This window comes from Gorilla gorilla, chromosome 15 (genome assembly GCF_029281585.2).
Source record: "Gorilla gorilla gorilla isolate KB3781 chromosome 15, NHGRI_mGorGor1-v2.1_pri, whole genome shotgun sequence".
Classification (NCBI taxonomy): domain Eukaryota; kingdom Metazoa; phylum Chordata; class Mammalia; order Primates; family Hominidae; genus Gorilla; species Gorilla gorilla.
The window spans coordinates 117,961,980-117,983,658 of NC_073239.2; positions in this window are offsets into that span (position 1 = coordinate 117,961,980).

Consider the following 21,679-nt stretch of genomic DNA (forward strand, 5'->3'; position numbering starts at 1 on the left):
ATAAATCAAGGTTCATGATGACTACTGTTTTGCACAACAGAAGCCCTTTTTAAAAGAAGAGCTCTACATTTTTAGCTCTGTGGGTATGGAATATGGAGTCAGATGTACGTAACTCTCATAGTTTTTATGTTGGGTGGTTCATTTAAGGGTATTCCTGATATTGTTAAAATGGATAATATGTTAATTAATAAGATGGAGCTCCATTCACAAACCAGAGATAACAATGTGGCATAAATCATTGTTTGTGATCAATTTCTACGATGGTTGCTTCACGTTTACTAAGTCGAAACCTAAATCTAGGTCTTTTCAGTTGGTAATTTCCTCTTTCATTTGGTAATATCATCTACAGGATGGGTAGACCAGAGCTGATTAAATTATTCTCCCATTGATGAGGAACTTTACCTTATCCCTCAGAGTAAGGAGAATGTCATATAATGTAAGTAATAAAGTTCTTGAGTTGGGTTGTTGGTTCATGATTTCTACTGTCATTTAAAAAGATAATTAAATTTTAAAAGGTCATACATAGGCCTATGATGAGAATGTGTTATGGACCGAAATTAATCCAATTTAGCACAAATGAAGTGTAAGAAAAAAAACTTAGCTTTTCCATTCATTTTCAATAGTTAAATGTCACATTGTATGTTTGTCTCATTGATTATTTAAAGACTCTTCTCTTGATAAAGGCTGTTACTCATTTACAGAGTCAGTATTCTAGTTGTTGAGTAGGATGGTGGTTCAAGTTTGTTCATTTGATATCTAAAAGTTGTTCAAATTAAATGTAGAGGGGCCATGTCTGGACCAATGATGTGAATGGAATGCATCTGAATAAAAATTATGATCAATCAGTTTTGGAACAACTGAGGTCCACTGCAAAATGAAGAACTAATATGTAAACCTTTGTGGGAATAGCATCAGGAAAGTTTGAAAATCTAGTTCTGGAGCTTGAGAGGGTTCACAGATACTGGTTTTATATGATTAGCAGATCCACTTGTGTGGATCAACACACAAGTATATTCACGAGTAAAGAAAAAGAGGTTAAGACATGGACCAATTCTGAGGGCATGTTGTAAAGCAAGGAATATAATTAATTCAATTCTGAAATACCTTGGTCCATCAAGAAAAAAAACAGATTAAATTTGTCACCACTTTGGGTAAGAAGCACCTAGATAGAAGTGCTTAATAGTCAATGTTCTGCTCTTAGTTTGCTGTGGGTTCCCAGATGTTTGATTCATTAAGACAAAAAAATTAAAATTAAACAAACAAATACGTGTATAACTAAATAAATGGGTGCCAAGTATGAACCAATGATAAGGGTACTTCATTATTTTCTATATCTGCTTTGTAACCCCACAGAACAGAGGTAACTTGGCTGTTTTAATAATTATTTAAAGGATGAAGATCTTGACTGTTACCCATGTGGCAAGGAGAGTGTAGAACAGGGTGAGTCAGATTAAGTTTTTATTCTTGGTTTAGCCTTTTGTTAGAGATGATGATTAATTATTATTTGAAAAGAAGAAATGACTTTATGCAGTCATAAAATCCAAGAAGACCATGCCTGAACCAATGATAAGAATGAATCCTGCCAAGTGTCATGGTTAATTCATTTTGCAAAATGAGATCCATTTAAAAAGAGGTTTGGTTTGCTATCTCTTAGGTTAAGGAGATTATAGGCAGATTCTAGCCTTGGTCAAAGATCTTGTTTTTGGGTTAGTTGTGGTTCTCTTGAGTTTTGTTATTTTATTAAAAATAATAAATAGTTAAACAAGTACAAAGCATTTATGCTAGTAAAATTACAATGGCCACTCATGACCAATTTGGAGATTATATCATGAAACAAGGATTTGTTTAACTTGGGTTAACTGTTTTACCACTGTTTAAGGAGGTCATGGAAAGATTTAAACGATAGTCAATTTCTCCCCTCTTTCTTGGGAGTAGATTCTTTGTTGTTGACTTTGTTTTTGAAAATGAGTGACTGACTAAATTAATGAACGACAAAAACACTAGAATGGACAAGAATATTCAAATGATGACATTTCATGAAGCAAGAATTATGATCAACACAATTTTGCTTCTCTGAAATCCATTTAACAGAAAAGGGTCAATCTGTTTTCTCTATGTATAATGAGGTCAGAAACAGGTGTTAAAATATTCAGTGTTCTTGTTTTTGTATTTTGGTGGGTTCATGGAGTTGATTATTATGATTAAGGAAATAAGTATATGAAAAAGTAAATTAGAAGAGGGTAAATCATGAACCAGTGATTAAAATGTGTTTTGAAACAAAGATTATAGGTATTTCAGTTCTGCACTGTGGACTTTTATGAAACGAAACCTTAATCTTTTGTATCTTTTATTTTAATAGTACACAGTACCATTCTGCATATACTATGGATATATTTTAGACATTTTCTCATGCTACTTACATTGAGTTTTTTTCACTATCTGAGTTATAAATTCTAGTGAATTGATTTATTTGGAGGTGGTGGTAGGAAACCCCTACGCCCCATATTTTAAAATTTTCTGGCAGCTGATATCTAAGAGAGTACTAAAATGACTAATATTAAGGTATTAATTTCAGCTCAGCAAGTATTGATGCTAATTCTTGTCAGACCCCATATGAGGAGTGAAATTTATATATGAATTTAGTCTAGTTCCACTCATTGAGTAGCTCTGTGAGATTAGATGGAGACCCACTTACAAATGCAGCAATTCAATAGAATAGGGCAGGTAGATGGGTTCTCTGTGAGACTAGAGGGAGACCCACTTATACATGCAGCAATTTGATAAAATAGGACAGGTAGATGGGCTTTCTAGAAGCACAGAAGGTATGCCTTCAGCTCAATCTTAGTGTCAGGTGAGTTGTGGAAGAGATGACTCCTGAGCCAGTGACAGACTCATTAGTCCATAGCTCCGCAAAGCTGGGGACCACACTCCTCTCCTTCACTGCTCTGCCCCTTGTGCCTTACATGGACAGCACATGCAATAAGTATCTGTTGAATGAATAGGTGAATATATGGTGAATAAAAGAATGGAGGAGTGAAGCAGTATATGAACAAATGAGTCTTTGAGGAGACAAAGGAATGAATAAATGAAGTAATGAAAATGGGAAGGAGTACACGAATGAGTGAATGGATCAATGATAGGTCCATGAGTGACTGAATCAATGATAAGTGGATAAATGCATGGCGAGTTAATGAGTGGGTGAGTTCATGTGTAAGTAAAAATGTCACAAAGTGAATGAGTGGATGATGAATGACTAAGTCATTGAGCGAATGAATGGAAGATTAATAGGTCAAGTAGTCAAGAAATGAAAGACAAACATGTAAATGGATGAGTGAATCAATGGGTCCATGAATTCTTGAATGAATTTATGAATTAACAGAGAAATGAAAGTCAATGAGTAATGAGAAAATAAATGAATAGATGAGTCTATGTATGAATCAATCAATGAGTTAATGACTCAATGAAGAACCAAATGAATGAATTAATCTAGGAATTAGTGAGTTTACTAATGAATAAATCAAAGAAAGAGGAAACAACCAAATAAATTAACTGGATAAATAAGTCAGTGAATGAAACAAATTATGAGCGAATAGATAGACAAAGGGATGGATAATTGATGGATATATTACAGCTAGTGAATAAAAGAGTGAATTAGTGAGTGAGCAAATGAGTCAGTGAATGAGTATGTAATCAAGGAATAAATTAGCTCTGGGAATGAGTAAGTGAATAAGTGAATGAGTCAATAGATTAGTGAATTAGTCACTTATTGAAGCATAAGGCAGTGAGTGAATGAACTCACACTGGGACTCTTTCCCTGACTGTTCAACAGAGAGTAGTCATGCCCCAGCTTCACACCACAGCACAAATAACTCAATCAGAGCACCCACCCTACGCTATCGTGGGCGTTTGTTTACATGTCATCACTAAACTGATGTGCCGCAGGTGCCAGGAACTGGGTCAAATTATTCTCTGTATCCCTGGTGCCTGCCCAGCTCTGAGCCTCGGAAGAGCACAGTAAATTGTTGCTGAATGAATGAATGATAGCTGAAAATACATTTGCTTTTTTGGAACCAGGATGGCCCGTCTGAGAATGGCCTGGGAGCTGTTCTTTGGGGAGGTGTGCTGTGTGTCAGATGGTTTGTGGCACCCTCCTATGCAAGTCCAGATTCTGCCTTGAATCCAGCTTCCTGTGCCCAGTGCCAGACAGTGAGACAGGATACTGGCAGTTCGGACTGCCCTGGACATTGCCCCATCCTTGGGCAATGCTGGTGTGGCATGGTGAAATGAAAGCCCTAGGTCTTCCCGAAAGCTGCCCTTGCCTCTGCCAAGACAGGAGATCAGAAATAACCCGGTCTTGTTTTTATGCCTCCAGCGAGTGGGCCCACTCCATGCCTTTCCAAGCAACCACATTCCTCCTTGCTGTAGTTGTGGGACACTGGGTTGAAGCACCCCTTGACCTTTATCTGGTAGATGAGAATAACAATCCCTGTCTGGCTGGGTGGATGTGCTGCTTTACAGGAGATTATTTAATACATGTTACATAGGTAGCATGGTACCTGGGAGGAAAGAGATGTCTCAGAAATGTTACATGCCAGTTTTCATCATCCCCACCTAACGTAGCTATATTTGGTTATTTCAAATGCATTAATTTAAAAGCTCTCAAATGGATGTGATACTCAAATTCCCCTCTTCCAGAAGATTGGAGAGTTCAACTGAGTTCTAGGAAGAACACCAGTCTGGATGGTATTCTGGGCCAGTCCAGACCTTCAAGATGGCATGGCACAGCCTTCTACCAGGGAACAGGCAACCAGAAAAATGAATTGGCAATACCCACGCTCTATGTAGGACACATACACAAGACCCACCCTTCACCTCTCTACCCTTCCCTCCCTTCCTTCATTCAACACATAGGTATTCAGGGCCCACTGTATGCCTCACACTGACCATTTCTTGTCTCCTCTTGTCTTGGCTGGCTCCTGACCCTGGATTTCATCTCTCACTGGTGTTCTCATGTCCTTTGTTTGAACTTGGCGATTGGTTCTTGGTCATCTGGTGTGGATACTGCCCTCTCCTTCATGAGGACTTGATTTGGGCTTCCTACTTCAGAGCACGTCAGGTAGACTCCCCCTTCTTAGTTCGGGGTATTGGGACCCCTATTCCAACTCTTCCAGATCGGCCGTTTTCCATCTGGGTGAGCTCCAGCCCCTTATAAGAGGAGCTTAGGTTGTGTTGGTGGCAGGGAGACCTCTGAATGCTGGGGTTGGGCAGCAACGTCAGCACAGAAGGCTTCAGGCTAGACTCTGAGGTTTGCTTCGTGCCTGGAAGCTGATCTAGGAGAGAGGAGTTAGGTTGTCACTGCCCCCCTGTCCACAGAATTCCTTGGATAGTGAGGCAAAACAACCTCAGAGCATTCAGCAACTTATAATTAATTTAGTTTTCCCATCCCTCCCACTGGTTACTCACCTGTGCTGGGCCTGACACAAATGTCACCCCCTCTCCTATCTTCACAGCCCCCTGCCCTCTCCCCTAGCTTTCTTTCCACAGTCCTCTGTTCACACCTGCCCTTTCTCACTCCTCCATACTCATGCCAGAACCCACATCACATTGTCTGCTATGAGCTGCCAATTTATCCCAACGGGCTATGAGCTTCTTGAGGACAGGTGTTCTTTTTATGTCATTATAGCCCACAGAAGGTCTAGACATCAGGAAATGTTAGGTGAATTAGGTGTTCATCCAGTCATTCATTTATGCAAAAGGTATCAGGCCCTTTCTGTGTGCTACAGGCTGGGTGGTAGAAGTAAGTAACCTATCTTACAAGAAGTAAGAGAGACACCACCTCTGCTCTTATAGAGCTCCAAGTCTTGGGTGAGAGATTTTAAGCAAATGTTTCTGGCAAAAGAATTTAATTACACTCATGATAAGTGCTATGAAGCCATGGCTCTAGGGACTGTCATTCGCTTGGCCAGCTGGGTTGGTCCTGATGCTCACAGGAAGTTCCCCTTGCTTCTCTCCTTGGCTTTGAGGAGAGCCTGAGAGAAGGACAGGACTCTAGCCATGGTCAGAGATGGCCAGTGGCTTTGGCCCTCTAGGGTCAGGTCCGTGGGGTGTTTGGACATCTAGGAGGAAAGAGGAATGACTGGACCTGGGGGTTTGTGCTTGGCTGTTACTTGAGTTCTGCTTGATAATGACCTGGGCGGTTGTGAGCCGTCGAACCCTGCGCTTCACTCAAGCACCTCACCTGTTAACAAAGTCTCTGCTGAGTGTCAGGGTTTGGTCTTCCCTGGTTAACTTCCAAGTATTGCTCCCAGATATTTTGCCAAATGACAAACTAAAGGTAGACTGGAATATGAGTTGACCTTTTCTTTTTCTTCCACTGCATTTCATTCTGAGTTTCTTAAAGTGGTTGCCTGAGAAACAGTGATATCCTGCAGGCAGCTGGGCCACTGGGCATGTGCTGTTCCAGGCATCATCCCAGCTGCCTCCTCCTTCTGCCTTTGCTGTTCAGTCTCCACCAAAGCACCCATCTCTCCTCTGTAGCACCTCCAGTGAGCTCGCAGGTCCCTTTTCTCATGTGCACCACCATGCCACCCAGGCTTCCCTCATCTTGGGCTGGTCTTTCTGCTCCCACCTCCACTCTGTTCTCTTCCTGGGCGGTGGAGTTAGAGCAGTCTTTCTAGAATGCATGACCCAGAGTCCCTGCTCCTGAGAGCCCGCTCATGGCTCCCACAGGCCCCAGGATGGAGGCCCAGTTCCTTGGCCTCCTGCCACGCCTCCCACTACATGCCCCCTGCCCTTGTGTGCTGCCTGGCAGAGCCTCCCCGGGTCTCCGGGCGTGTGTGTCTCTATGCCTTTGCCCCGATCCCCTCCCTGTGGTCACCCTCCCACTGCTCCATAGATGCAAGACTTCTCTTGCTTCCCTCCCCAAGGTGATCTATGTTGCCCCACACTCTGAACTGTTACAAGGCCATGAACTTGACCTTCATTCATAACATCTGTTGCTTGGTCATGATTTGTTTAGGTGTCTGCTTCCACAACCAGACCTTCAGCTCCCTGGGTATAGGTGCTCTGTCCTGGGCACCTCAGACTCCCCCACTGTCCAGTACAGAACCCAGTGCAGAGGAGCTGATCATTAAGAACGTTAGTTGAATTGAAGGAATGAGTGGATGCACAAAAGGATAGTTGTATGGTCATACTGGGGCACAAATTATATCCCTGGCAGAGAACTGGGGTCCCTCGCATGGCAGAATAGCACCTCCTTCTCCAGCCAACTCCACTTTGCCTTCCACCTGCGACTCATTAAGAGATATGTAACCTTAATCCTTGAAATTGCCTGGGACGGAGCATGTTTTCACTCAATGGCATGAACATGGGGATTTTTTTCCTTTCTTAAATAAATCTCACTCCCCCAGGAAGCTTGGACAGGATGTGGGCAATCGAACTAGGTCTTGAAACTGAACGTTTTGCAAAAGGCCCCTTTCGAAATTTGAAACCCTGTGGCCACCGGCCAGAGCTGAGTCTGGCTTGTGGGGGTCGCGGGGGCCTCCTCAAAGAAGGGAAGGGAAGATTGAAAATAAACCTAGGCTGATGGTTTGTGAGACAGAATTCCGAGGTCTGGTTTTGCTTCTCTGATGAAACTTGAGTGAGCTTGGCTATCCTCTTTAGCTCTTCTTTCGAACCTTTGGCCGAAGGCTCCAACCCTCCCAAAGGCAGAAGGGAGCTTAATTTGTCCTGAAATGGATGGGACAAGTGTGCAGGCACTAGGTGGGATGGGAGCTTTATCCCAGTTTGGGAGGAGAGGGAACTCAGGGCCAGGGCCAGTGATTGTACAGTCCCACTCAGAGGGCGGAGTGGCTGGAGGCTGACCCTTCTCCCAGGGAGCAGGCGCTGGGTGGACCCTGACACTGGGGAGAATGAAAGGAAAATTGTATCATGCCTATTGTGTGCCAGGCAGAGCTAGCAGTTCCGCTTTCATCCGGGCAATGTCCCGGGTGGGTGATGTCAGTTCCTCATTGTGCAGACAAGGAAACTGAGACCCGGGGCCCATCCCATCCACGATCAGGGCCCAGGCAGCTCCAACTCAATGTTCAGTGCTCTCTGCAGGCATCTGGGCACTTGCCATGCAGAGCAGTGACCAAGGATCACAGATGCAGTGGGCTGGGGGGGATGGCAGAAAACAAAGGGTTAGGGTGCCCGGATGCCAGGTTCTCAGTGCTGGTGTCCTCACAGCTGGCTATCCCTATGCCCCTGCTGTCCTCAGTGCGTGGACACTGGACCTGGACTGACCCCTGGGACAGGAGGATTCAAGGTGTCTTGTTCTCTTTTGATTTCTTTTATCTTTTCTCTGCCAGGAAAGATACTGATCTCTGTTCTTGGTTAAGTTCCAAGAACCATCTAAGTTTCGTGCCCCTCAGCTGTAAAAGGGAAGTACATTTCATTTGTTTATTCTGTAAAACTCGCGGTGTGTGCCATGGCCATGCACTGATGATGAGCACATGTGTGCGGCCCCTGCCCCCATGGAGTGCGTGCATGGTCCTCCAGCCAGAGACCGCGCTGGGAGAAATCAGGGGTTCACTCCTGGTCGGAGGTGAGCATCTGCCTCTGCATGCAGGAACGCATCTCATGAAACCCCAAAGGCCTGGCAGCCCCTGCACATGGAAGGAGTCACTCTCCTCCATGTGGGGTGAGCCACGCTGGCCTTGTGGCATTCACATGTTCCCTCCACCTGCTTCTCCAGCCTGAAGGGGACCTCAGTGTCCTCTGATGACCTTCTTGAAGAGAGACATTTCCTTCCTTCACTGGAGGCTTTAGACGGAGCCAGTGACAGCTCAGCTCTGGCTGTTTCCCATCTGTGAAATGGGAAGAGGGAGGATGGCACGAGTCCCTTGCCCTCACCAAACTGGCCGCTAGAGAGAGGAAAGATGTTTCCATTCTGATCCCCACTCACCTCCACCCCATCCTTCCAGGCTCCTGATCCTCATTGTAATTTTGGAGCTATTTGGTGATATTTTCTTTGTCCTTGGATCTGAGGCTTCTCTTACCAACTCATTGTTTTTTCAACATGACAAAATAAAAGCCCTGGGCTGGGCGCGGTGGCTCACGCCTGTGATCCCAGCACTTTGGGAGGCCGAGGCAGGTGGATGACGAGGTCAGGAGTTCAAGACCAGCCTGACCAACATGGTGAAACCCCGTCTCTACTAAAAATACAAAAAATTAGCTGGGCGTGGTGGCACGTGCCTGTAATCCCAGCTACTCAGGAGGCTGAGGCAGGAGAATCGCTTGAACCCAGGAGCCAGAGGTTGCAGTGAGTCGAAATCATGCACTCCAGCCTGGGCAACAAGAGTGAGACTCCATCTAAAAAAAAAAAAAAAAAAAAAAGACAGCCCTGCTCCTGCAGCAGGGGCCGAACCCCATCCCTGACAGATGTTTCTGGTATCAGCAACAGCTGGTGACCCCAGCCAGCCCCCTGCCAGCCGGGGCTGCTGGCGGCCGCCCAGAGGGGAGAAAGGCCCTCCTGGGCACACACGGTCCTGCTGCGGGCTCCCTTGCCTCAGCTGCCCACCCCCCAACCCATTGCTGCTGGGCTCCTGGCTTCATTTATTGATGGACTCTCCTGTGGGGTTCTCCGGGGAACCCCAAGCCAGAGTTCAGACTTCATAAGGGGCTGCTTAACTGACTCCCTCTGTCGCCGGGTTCCCCTGTCCTCCTCTGTGACCCTGGCCGCTGGCCCACTCATTTGCGCGCAGCTGTGCTATACATTCCCTTTGCATCACACCCCACCCCCTGCTCCCTGCAAAACCCCACTGCTCTGCAGGCCACAAATCCAAAGATTGGGTGCTCATCAGAGATGGAGAAGCCATATTGGAGGGGAGGGGTCCCAAAGGTAGCAGCAACCCCTTTAAAGCCATGGAGTTGGGTGCCGAGGGCCACCCGGGGCCCTCTGGTCCCCTGCTGCTACATTAAAGGTCTCCTGGCTTCTCCTCCCAGGCTTCCTCCTTGCCCTCCTTTCTCGGGGACTGTGGCTTGGTCATGATGTGTGGCCTGGGTTTGGATTTGTATTGTGAGGAAGAGGAGACAGAGTGGGGTGTGTCACAAAGGCTGAGGTGAGCAGGAAATCAAGCCTTGCTAGTTGGTTTTCTGGAGTGGAATCGAGCCTTAAGAAATGAGATTTGTGAGGGCCAGGTGTGGTGGCTCATGCCTGTAATCCCGGTGCTTTGGGAGACCCAGGTGGGAGGATAGCTTGAGGCCGAGAGACCAGCCTGGGTAACATAGCAAGACCCAGTCTCTACAAAAAATAAAAAGATGAGCGGGGTGTGTTGGTGCACGCCTGTGGTCCCAGCTACTCAGGAGTCTGAGGTGGGAGGATCTCCGGGGTCCTTGGGATGCCCCCCTACCCCTACATCTAGGGTGGCTTTGTGCCACTGCACTCCAGCCTGGGTGACAGAGCAAGGTCCTATCTCTAAAAAAAGAAGAAAGGAAAAAAAATGAGGCTTGTGAGCTGGAAACAAGGGAAGCAGAGGTGCTTCAAGTTCCCCAGCCCAACCCTGCAGGAACCCCCAGGGAGCTGTCCCTCCTTCCCTGCTTCCCTGACATGGGTGGCGTCTGTGCTGTCACACTGGCCACCTTGCTGAAGCCTGCCAGTGTTGCCGGCGGGGGGTGGGGGTGCCACTTGCCTTCTTTACAGAGAAGGAAACTGAGGCTCAGATGAGTGCAGACAGCCCAAGCCTGCGTCAAGTCTGGGGCGCATCTCACATCCCCACACCTGCCTCCAGTACTGCTCACCGCACCCGGGACACACAGGTAGGGGTTCGAAGCAGAAGCTGGCAGCGGCTCTGTCTGCAGAGGCTGGTTGCCTTGTCTCGCATCTGTGAGCTTGGGTCAGGGCCTCTTTCACGTGAAGGTTTCCATCACGAGAGCACTGCAGCACATATTCATGGTTTGCTCATCAGGATGAAAGAACTTACAAAACTTTTCTGGCCAAGTTGACCAACTTGGTGATTTTTCATAAAGCCCCGCAGCAAAGCATCTGGAAAGCTCCTTTCCTGCTCCTGACAGTCACCCCGAACAGCATGTTTCCAAATCCACAGAACATATGGGCTGCAGAGCTCAGAGCCTTGCTCCTGGCCCAGCCAACAGGATGCTCTCTTCTTTCCCTGGCGTGGGTACAGGGGCCGCTCTCAGCTGCCTGGGCTTGCCCCCAACCCTAGAGCCTTGCCTTTGGTACCCACTCGCTTGCCTCCAAATTCCTGCATCCATGACCTCAGGGACAGCCCCCCTTGGTGCTCATCTGTTATTAATACCAGCCCATTTTTTTCCCAGCAAGGAAAGCCTGGCTGAGTCAGTTCCTGGGCCAAGATCGGTATGGAAGGAACTCTACTGATATGAGCAAGGCAGTGAATATGCAAAGAACAGCTCCTAAATCCAGGATCAGGTCATAGCCAGTGGCTATCAGAGCCTCAGATGGAAGAGCCAGCGGGAAGCCCCCGGCCCACCTGGCTGTATGGGACATTGACCCGGCACAGGGAGAAGATTCAGGTGGATGTAAGTTAGTTACTCTTCTAGCTCTGGGTTGGAGCCTGGGCTTATGCATGGGCACTGAATCCTTAAAAAGTTAAATGAAGATACTAAAATAGAGCCACTCATGGACTCATGTTGATTGGTGTCAGAATAAAGACTATAATCAGTCCAATTCTGTGTATATCTGAGTTTGAGTACAATGATAGTAATAATAACAATATAGCAATAACTTGACTGGTCTAAACCTCAATGCATTGCTCTACTTGGCCAAACCTATATACCCCCCTTCCCCCATGTTCCTTTATCTCAATGAATGGCCTCAGTAATCCTGAAACCAAGGTCGGCTGCATCTTCTTCCTCCCTGCACCCTCCAGGAGCAATCCATCAGTAAGTCCTATCAGCGCGACACCGTGAATGCCTCTCCTCCTCGCTTCCCTCCAGTTGCCCCTGCCTGGTCACAGGCCTCATCCTCCCTCTCTGGCCCAATTGGATGCCCTCTGCTTGCTTGCTTCGTCTCTGACTGTATCCTGTGGGTGACATGCATGCATACCCGGCACCACTTAAACCCCCCATGGGCTCCAGGGGCCCAACTTGTGGTGCACCAAGCCACTCTATCCCCTTGGCCCTGTGTCCCTTCCTTTTCCTCTCTTGCTCCAGCATTACTTGTAATTCCTCAGTTCACACCTCCATCATGTCTGCCAGTCTCAAGATCTCCTAGCCCTTCTCCAGACCTGTTCAAGACACCCCTAGCCCTTCTCCAGACCTGTTCAAGTGCCCCTTTCATCACTCCCCATGTGCAGTTCCATAGTTGTCCATTTCACATTGACTTCCATGTATCTGGAGGGCAGGAGCCAGCTCTGACCCAACTTGCCATTCCCAAAGTACCCTCTCAGTGAATGTGGACAGGTCCCCCTGCCTTGTTAATAAGTCATGTGATTGAGCAGATTGTGTGACTTGCCCCTCTTGTCTTGGAAGGTCATCCTGCCCAGAGCTTGTGACGGTGCAGTGGCCTGAGCCAGGCTTCCAAGAGGACAACCGTGATGGGCTCCGTGTGCATTGCTGGGTGAGCTCTGCCTTTCCTGGTTACACTCTGAAATACTTGTGTACCTGTGACTAAGGGCCAAACTCAGACTAGATGATAGGTGATCAAAGATGGGCTTTGTGACAGGCTGGAGTGCCTGCGATGGCCTCAGAGAGGGGCTGGAATGCATGTGCTTCTCACCAAGAACATTAGCAAGCAGAGGCTGGGTCATTTCTGACAGCTGCTTCTCTGAGCGGAGGGCAGGGCTGGCTAGAGAAGTCCCTCATCTCTGGTCCCACCTAAGTGGTGGGAGGCGTGTTACTTTGCAGCTGACCAGATGCCAGCTTGAGATGGGGCTCAGAGTAACCTTCACATCCCTGCCCGAAGGCTCTTTTAAAAATTATGTAGCTAATTGCATTCTATTAACTTATTACCGTAATGGAGAGTGCAATAAGCAGGGGCCATGTACGTTTTCCCCATAAAATAACCTAAGCTAATGGCTAACATTTATTGCCCCTAATTTTTACAAATATTTTCCCATTAAAAAAGAAATACATGTTTATTATAAAAAGCTTGAAAAATATTGAATAGAACAAGTGTAAGAGCAAGACTCTCCCTAGTTCCCCCGCTCACAGTTCACCATTGCCAACATTTTGGTGGCCAGCCTCCGCCTTTTGTTTTTTTTCTATAAATTAGGTGTGTACGTGTCTGTGTGTGCTTAATTGAGTTTATCATTGCCATCCTGTCTTTTATTTCCACTAATTATATATCCTGAACATTTCCCATGCCATTAAGCAATTTCTTATCTAGTGCTTTTTAATGGTTACATAGGATTCTAGCAAATGGCTATATTGTAATTAATTTAATTGGTTTGCTTTTATTGAATATTTAGATCCATTTAGAGGTTGGATTGCGTAAGTTGGGGAGGACATCTTTGTTTATTCATTGTCATATACATGTCTGGCTCATTTTCTGCAGTTCATTCTAAATGTGGAATGTCGTGTCAAAAGGTGTGATCATTTCACGGCCAAATTGCCCTCTTAAAGCTTGTATCAACTTACTTTCGCAGAATTAGTTTGAGAGGTACTTATTTCTCTGGGAATTATCAAGGTTGTTCACCTTTGCCAATTTGTCAAAACACAGTATTTCGTTCTTTTCATTGGCAGTTCTTTTATTACCTGTGATAAAAAAAAACATTTCCCCCGATCTCTTTTGGTTATCTGTATCTGAATTGCCAGTTCAGGTTTTTTTCATTTTTCATTTAGTTTTTATTTTTGTCGAAGTCATGCATATGCATCGTTTTAAGAGTCATATAGTTCTACATGATTGTTGTAGAGCATCAGGCCTCCAACTCTCCCAACTCCACCCTAATATTCTGCTTAATGGAAGCAATAGTTTTTAACTCCTTTAACTATTCTCTTGACATTTACATCCATATGTTTAAGTAACATTGTTTTTCTCTTCTACTTGATTTTCTTTTTCTTTTTTGAGGCTTAGGCATTATCGTGACTTTACAGCTGTAGAAGATGAGGATTTGACTCCTTGGCCTCACCGCCCCCTCCTCGCTTCCTTCTGTGCACCATCCTCAATATATTTAGTACATAGTTTGGGTTTGATCCAAATTGAGAGTTCATCTTTTTATGAGAGTGTAAGCATTCCTGAAATCTGAGCAACACAGCACTACAATTTACCTTTCCTTCATGACTATTATTTTTCTCTTGGAGTTAATACTAATCTTGTATTTTTTTCTCTTTGATTGGTTAATTTTTTTAATGAGCCTAGCTGATTTATCCCTAGCCTCTCAATATATTCAAACACATTATTTTTAATTTTTTAAAAGATATGTTTTATCCTATCTAGAAGTATCTTCCTAGAGCCTTCTGGCTGGTTTTGTTATGAACTGGGTAATCTTTAGGGTTCTGAATACCATCTTGGAATCTCTTTCACATTCTCCTTCTGAGGATTCCTTTGATCCTCTCTCCTTAGCTGGATTTTGTAGATTACCTACCTTTGTAGATTCCATGTTATCATCCTTTTTGATTTACTCCTTTGTTTTGCTAGAGTGCATCCTCTAGCAGTTTCTGTAGAAATGCTTAATGGAAGGTAAATTTTTAGAGATCTTTCACATCTAAAAAGGAAAATGTCTAGCCCACACTGACGTTGAAAGGTTGGCTGGGTATAGAATTCAAAGTTGGAAACCTTTGTTTATTTTGGCTCAGATTTTGAAAGCACAAACCATTATCTTGTGGCTTTCAGTGTTATTGGTGAGATGTCTTAAGTCTTTGTGATTCCTCATCCCTTCTATGTGATTTTTTTTTCTTCCTTTCTGGAACTTGTAGAACTTTCTCATTGCCTTCCAGTGTTTTAAAATTTCATGTGTTTGTGTCTTGATGTGTATCTATGTTTATCCATTTTTCCAGGTTCTTTTAACCTTGAAGACACTTGTCCTTCAGTTCTAGAAACTTGTCTTGAACAACTGGTTGGATCATTTCCTCACATTTGTTTTCTCTTCCTAGCATTTTCTTTTCTTTTCTTTCTCTTTTCTTTCTTTCTTTCTTTTTTTTTTTTTTTTTTTTTGATGGAGTTTCACTCTGTTGCCCAGGCAGGAGTGTAGTGGCATGATCTTGGCCCACTGCAACCTCTACCTCCTAGTCTCAAGCAATTCTCCTGCCTCAGCCTCCCAAGTAGCTAGGATTACAGGCGTGTGCTACCACGCCTGGCTAATATGTGTATTTTTGGTAGAGATGGGGTTTCATCATGATGGCCAGGCTAGTCTTGAACTCCTGACCTCAAGTGATCCACCCACCTTGGCCTCCCACAGTGCTGGGATTACAGGCATGAGCCACCGTGCCCAGCCTCTCTCTTCCTAGCATTTCTATTGTTTGTATGTTGGAACTCCTGACTAGTTTTGTAATATTCCCATATTTTTCCTTTGATTTTCAACTTTTAATATTCATGTTCTGTTTCTAAGAAGGATTTCCCTATCTTTATGTTTTAACTTATTTTCATTTCTGCTTTCATATTTCTAATTTTTAATTTTTAAATTATATTCTAAATATTATATAACAGTTTGTTTTATGAATGCAATTGCTTCTTTAATATCTCTGATAATATTAATAATAGGTCTTTTGAAATTGTTTTCTCCCTGCAGAGCAGGCAAGCTTTGTTCAGTTTACCACTTAGAACTGGAAATCGTTTACCCATGTTGCTCTGTAGGTGTGTTCATTTTTTATTTTGATTTTGTAAGGCCTTTTTAACAAGAATAGTAACTCTTTTTCTATCGTATGTTACCAGGATCCCCCACTTTTTCATCTGCCATTCCATTTTGTTGATAAATCATTTTTTATTTTAAAAATTACTATGTTCTAAAAATTTATCTTTAATTTTTCCTTACAGTTTCTCCACTTGCATTTTTCTTTTAGCTCAGAAACTTCTTTCCCAAACTGAACTTTAATTTTTTTTTAGTTCTTTCATGATTTCATCTTTTATATTTGAATCTTTACTTATCAACTTAATTATTGTGAGAAATAACTATTTGTTCCACTTCCACATTTAATACATGCTAGATACTTTTATAGTTCGGGTTCTTGTTCTGGTCTTCTATTATCCATTGGTTTGTCATTGCTTTATTTTAGTATATTGTATTGTTAAAATGTGTTATTACTCAGTAGCAATAGTCTTCCTTAATTCTTATTTTTCAAGATTTTCTCCATTAGTCTTATTTGTATATTCTTTCAGATGAACTGTAGTGATATTGTAAAGTTAAAAACATTCTTTATGGATATTGTGTGGAACCTTATAAAACTGTCAATTAATTTAAAGAGAGTTGATATTTTTTGAAACAGGCTTTGCATGATATTTTGAGTTTTATGTATACATATATATTCATAAGTTGCCAAATTCGACAGATTCACAATTTGTTATTTTTATTTCAAGGAATTAAGTATGGCTTCTATTGTGAATTTGATCCACTTTCTTTATATTTTCTAACTGGTTGTTATTGGTATGTAGGGAAATGTCTGTATATTTATTGTTACTGTTCATCTCACTGAATTCTCTAATTTGTTCTACAAGTTTCTAGTTGAGTGTTTTGGAACTTCTAGGTAAAGAGTCATTCATGGCTGGGCATGGTGGCTAACGCCTATAATCCCAGCACTTTGGGAGGCCGAGGTGGGCCGATCACCTGAGGTCAGGAGTTCGAGACCAGCCTGCCCAACATGGCGAAACCCTGGCTCTACCAAAAATACAAAAAACTTAGCTGGGTGTGGTGGTGGGTGCCTGTAATCCCAGCTCCTCGGGAGGCTGAGGCAGGAGAATTGCTTGAACCCGGGAGGCGGAGGTTGCAGTGAGCCGAGATTGTGCCACTGGACTCCAGCCTGGGTGACAAGAGCGAAACTCCATCTCAAAAAAAAAGGGTCATTCATATCTATATATAATGCAATTTTTGTCTGTCATTTTATCTCATCTATTTCTTTTCCTTTGGCTAGATCTTCTAAAACATTATATTATTGATAACAGAAATCTTGTCTTGTTTCTGGTTCACTTTTAAGTATGGTTGCAAATCATTTTTTAGTTGAGATTTTTTAAATAAATGAAGTATTTATACCTAGTTTATATAAGACTTTAAATCAGGATTGGAGTTAGAATTTTATGAAATGCTTTTTTGATATCTGCAGATATCATGTTGTTTTTCTCTGTTGATCTGTTGATACAATAAACTAATGTTTCGTAACTTTGAAACATTTTTGGATTGAATTCTACTTGATTATGGTGTATTGTTGTTTTAATATACTACAAGATTTGCTGGGCTAATATTTCATTTAGAATTTTCCAAATCTATTTGTTGTTGAATTTGGGTGTCAAAGTTATGCTGACTTTGTAAAATAAATTAGGGAACATTCCATCTTTTTCTATGTTCTGTACCATATATGCATTATTTGAATGATTTAGTCCATGAAAGCTTGAAAGAACTCACCTGCGTAACTATCCTGGGATAAGTCTTTGGTAACGTCTCTTATTTCTTCTGTATTTATTGGATTCTTTAGGTTTTCTACATCTTTAGAATTTTTGCTTCTTTTTCTAATATAGCTCAGTGTTTAAATGCGCAGGCACTGGAATCAGACAAATCGAGTTTAAGATTTTGGCTCTCTCATTTTCCATAGGATGGGGAAACTGTGTCACCTCCCTAGTTCTTAGTTTCCTCATTTGTTAAATGGTTAAAACGAAAGCCTCCGAGGGCCCTAACAGGACCAGCGTGAGGATTAAGAGATAAAGTACCTTGCACTGGTTCTGGCACATAAAGAGTGCTCAATAATGTTTTTAGATATTATTTATCCTAGAAAATAATAGATTTTTCTGAGATTTAAAAATTTATTCACATAGGATTATAAATAGTATTTTTATACTAGAATTTTAATGTATTTCTATGATTACTTCACTTTTGTCATTCTTAATTTTGTATGTGCATACTTTATCTCTTTTTTATTAGATGACCTAGAAGAATATCTATTTTAGAGGTTTTTCAAAGAATCTGTTCTTGGGATAACTTGTCAGTTCAACTGGTTTTTGTGTGCCTGTGTTCAAATTAAATAATATCTGTCTTTATTGATTTCTTTCTTCTGCTTTCTTTAAGTTTGTTTTATGGATTTGTCCATATATGCCCTATTGTTATTCTTCTTTAATAATGAAAATATTTCATGGTATGAACTTGCTTCTGTTTGCAATTTTGACTGCATTTTCATGTGTCTTAATATGTGGTCTTCAGAACATTAAAATGTTTGTTATAAGGCTTCTTGTTTCTTCTTGTTATTAGAAGAAATGATTATCTGAGTTAAATGTTCAAAAGTAGAGCTGATTTTAAAAAATTAATTTCTAATTTTTTAAAGTTGTAAGTGGTTTATACTTTTAATTCAATTGTGGTTATCTTTTATTGTGGCTTGAGAATGTGGATACATACATTCTACTTTGGGGGAATTTATTGATGCCTTTTTTGTGCATAATATAATTGATTTTGTAAATGATTTTTGTGGACATTTAAAAGTAAGATGTACTTGTTTATAAGGTATGGATTTTGATGTAAAGACATTTAGTTTTATTAGCTTTTTAGTCTTTATTTGGATTTTCTTAGTAAAGAATTACATAATCTATAAGCAACCATATTTTGAATCTCAATCTAAGAGTTTACTGGATGTACCTGGTTTTTGTTTGTTTCATTACATTGGTTCGAACTTTTTGGACGGTGACCTAATGTTGATGAGATGGGCTTCTTTCCTGTTTTTCTCATGTTCTGTTAAGTTTGTTGTTGCTTCTAGATTTGAGGTATGTTCATCATTGACTTCTTACTTATTTGACATTTTTAGGACTGGAAGAGTTTTGGATACGATGTTTCTATTCTTTTTCCTTGTTTTGGTGCTATTTTATTTCTAATGCAAATGTTCATGAATGCTATGTCATTGTTGTGGATTATACCTTCCCTCTCAGAGAGGTGTTTAATGACCTGAAATCACAGAAGCACGTCTGTTTTCTTTTCATTTGTGTTCCTAAGCTAGGTAGCCTCACTTTCTCATGTAATTGTTTCTGCAAAGTGTTGTTTGAAAGTTGAACTGGAGACTTGCATGTTCCAAAGAATTTTGCTCCTCGAGAGCTCAATCTTCCAGGCAATTTCTAACATTCCATGGATGTTCTTTAGTTTTGTTCTTTTCAAACACGCAGTCGACTGCCTTAAATTCAATTATCAAGGCCAAGGACTGGCCACGTTGGGTCCGCCTAACAATGTCCATGTTTATACTAATTTCTTAAGTATATAGGAGATCGGTGCTCTTACCACAGGTATCAGCAACTTTGTTTTTCCATTTTCCACTTATTTATAAAACAATGGGAGCAAAATGTAATTAAATACTTGCTTTCAAAGGCAGCCAAACCCTTTATTCAGACCAAATATTACCCAGAAGCCCCATAAGTAAAATAGATCAAGTCAGGGCTGCCTTGTTTCAGGGCTGTGCTGTGACCCCAAGCTGTTGGTGCTGGGCACCCTCCTTAAAATGCTATGGGGGACCCCAAATGCCCCTGAGAATACCCTTTGAAAGCCTCTGCAAAGAAATATTTAAAATTGCACAAGCAAACTGAAAAAAATGGCTATGTAGGCAAAACTGGGGGTGCCATTGACTGCTTGCTGGCAGTCAGCTGCTGTCTGCATTCCGTGGTTTGGAGGATGTCAGTGCATGATTGTGTGGGCTGCCTGGGATTCCGGTGCATGGAAATTGAGGCCATCCTATTTATCTGTGCCATCCCTCAACTTTGAATTTTCTTGAGTTAGTTTATTTAAATTGTGTCTCAGATAGAAAACATATAGTTTCAGTTGGAGTCTTTTGACCCAAACTGAGCATTCTTTTTGGAAAGGATGTGTAACCCATTTACGTTTTGTGTCTTAACTGTCATGTTTGCGCTTAAAAAAAGAATGTACTTAATGCTTGTTTTATTTTTTTCACCCTTTTTTCCCCGCTATCTTTTGTTATCTCGCAGAGACTACATTTTTTTAAAATTTTAATTTTCTCTGTGATTTGGAAAGTACATAACCAGCTTCCATGTCTGTTGGTGCTTACATTTCAATTTTTGAAAAACTACGCTTACATCTATTATTTCTCTATGGTAACAAATGAAATAGTATTCTCTGACTTTGCCCTTTGTGGAATAATTAAGTTTCATATTCATCTGCTTCCTCCCTTTCCTCCCACTGTTACGCCCTCCCAAACGCTAAGGAAGGTGTTGGTGAGTTTTATCCCTGCCTCCTCTACTCACCATCCCCCCAGTCATGTGCCATGTGCTTTGGGGGGCACAAATGGCCTCTCTCTGCCTCTGTGGTCTGCCCCCCCGCAGTAGGTGGGGCTACTTACTGTTTCTGGACTATAGATCGTGTAGACCTTGAATCCTACCAGTTCATGAACTCTGAATTCACTGATCAACGTCATGTGGGTTGAGTATCTGTTTTTCTCTTATCCAGCCTGTGAGCCCCTGGAAGGCAGGAGCACTGAGTCAGTCTCAGCCTCTGCACAAGGCAAATGCTAGAAAATGCATCAATGGTTGAGTATCCGAGAGAGTACCTGAGCGAGCCAATGAGAGGATGCGTAGCTGAGGAGTGGATGACTCTGCGAAGGAGTGGGTTCTTCAGGGAGACGGGTGTGTGCAGGAGTGGATGAATCTGTGCACCTTTGCAAGAAAGGATGGATGAGGGAGTGGAACAGTGACTGGGGTCTGGGGAGTGAGAAGGGTTGCCAGCCATCTGTGGTCAGCAGGAGCTTCCAGGCCCAAGTTTGGTGTGTTGGGAGGCTGGGTGAGAAGGTGGGTCCGCCCACCTCTCTAGATACCCAAGAGGTTAGTGGGGACCCAGGCCGATTTCTCCAAGAGGACATGGATGCTTTTGGGGTCTATCTCTTGTACTCCTTCCTTCCTCACCATGCTGTGGCATGCACGGCCTGTGCTGGGAACTAGGGGTACAAAGCTGAGGCCAGCACAGCCCTTTCCTGCCCCAGAGGAGTTCCCATACCAAGGGGGGACCTGAGTGAGTTCCCCACTCGCCCCCCGACTGGAGCCTCCCCCTTGGCTCTTATGTTCTAGTCCCTTTATGTTTACATACCTCAAGAATCCGCCTTAGCTCCCCTCACCTACCTGCCATCTTCTTGGCGGCTTCTCTGTATCTCACTTCTTTGTGGCTCCCAACCCCACCACTCCAACCAGAGAGCTAGGTACAGATCATCAGGGGCCTCCACCAGCTGGCAACTCAGAATCTCCACTCGGATTTCTTGGTGGCACTTCAACTTCAGCACACTTAAAACTAAGTGTGCCCCGCCAGCACGTGGTCCTCATCTAGTGACCCCCAGCTCCAAGAGTGGCCCCACCCTCGGCCAGCTCCCAGGCCAGACACCCGCAGGGACATCCGATGTTTTCTCATGGCCCACCATGCCTTGTCCACATCTGGGCTGTTGCCAAGTCTCTTGTGCTCTTCTTCCTAAATATTCGGAAACATGGCCGCTTTCCTGTCTCCATGACTCCTACCTTCCTCTCTTTGGGGTCCTGTACTCTTTCTTCCTGCTCCTACTCCCAGCAGCATCAGCCAGAGATTTCACATCAGCCAGAGAAATCTTGTAA